The sequence below is a fragment of the Pundamilia nyererei genome, unplaced genomic scaffold (genome assembly GCF_000239375.1).
Source record: "Pundamilia nyererei isolate P.nyererei 1_Seehausen unplaced genomic scaffold, PunNye1.0 scaffold02810, whole genome shotgun sequence".
NCBI classification, from domain to species: Eukaryota; Metazoa; Chordata; class Actinopteri; order Cichliformes; family Cichlidae; genus Pundamilia; species Pundamilia nyererei.
The window spans coordinates 1-1,085 of NW_005190211.1; the positions used below are offsets into that span (position 1 = coordinate 1).

At 37.2% G+C, this 1,085-nt stretch overlaps 1 long non-coding RNA gene across 1 annotated transcript; it reads left to right on the top strand.

Annotated features, from left to right (window-relative positions):
- The first annotated feature begins 96 nt into the window (after positions 1-96).
- On the top strand, positions 97-896 carry LOC102207694 (uncharacterized). Its single transcript, XR_312597.1, has 3 exons — positions 97-497; positions 590-683; positions 786-896. It is a non-coding gene; the product is annotated as an uncharacterized LOC102207694 (long non-coding RNA).
- The last annotated feature ends 189 nt before the right edge of the window (positions 897-1,085 follow it).

Here is a 1,085-nt window from a genome sequence, read left to right on the forward strand (position 1 = left end):
GGATAGGAACCATTTATTAAACTTATTAAACATTTCATGCTTCATATAGTATGTATTTGTGACCTATGAAGTTTTTCCTAATTTCTATCATATATAAAATGTTAGAATAATACAGTTTTTTTGCATGTTTTTTGGTAACAATGATAAACATATGGAATACACACTTAGTTGTTAAGTGATGTCATATATGCATTGTGGAGGAGGAATCAGCTGGCTCTCCAGAGAGTGGACAGATTCTGATGCTGCTGTCTTGCAGTGCAACTAGTGACAGCAGTCCATGTTCTGCTCTGCAGTTTCACTGAGCTTGAGCAAGCAGACTATGAACACTTGAGTTGAATCACACTATCTCCCCCAGGGACCTGAGAAAGAGTGACGCCAATGGCTTTGTACAGAGGGCTATAACTGCTGCCAACGTCTACAACAACATAGTGAAATACGTTGACGATGCCAACATCACCTCACTCACCACCTTCAACTTATCCGAAAGAGCTGAAGATGTATGTCAGATCATGCAGTTTTTAGGCATTCGTTTACTGCATTCAACTTTCTATCAGTCCTTGTTATTTTTCTTCATACATCTGTCTTTTAGGCCACCAGTGGGATCAATGCGCAGCTTGAATACCTCATAACACAGAGTGACAATGTTTTCAAGGAATCTGTCACACTGCATTCAGAGCAAATTGGTATGGAGCTCAACAGAATTATATATTGCGGACATATTAGTCATATTTCAGCTTTATATTGTTCATAGTATTTTTGTTGTCTAATACATTTTTCTGTAACAGAGCTAAAACATGAGGTGACTGACAAGCTAAAATACATTGAGGAGACCAAAGAGACCATGGAAAACAACGTGAAAAAACTCTCAGAAATTGTGCAGGACATCAGTGAACTCCAAACAGGTAAGAATATACTTTTCTTATACGTTTCAGAAGGAGGCCCGTGGCGTGTTTAAACTATAGTTTATTGCACAGACTGGAACAGTTGGAATAGCTAACAGGGCAGACCTTGCTAGGTTTTCCAATTGAATGTGTGATAAAAATAAATAAATAAATAAATAAATAAATAACACACACACAAAAAAA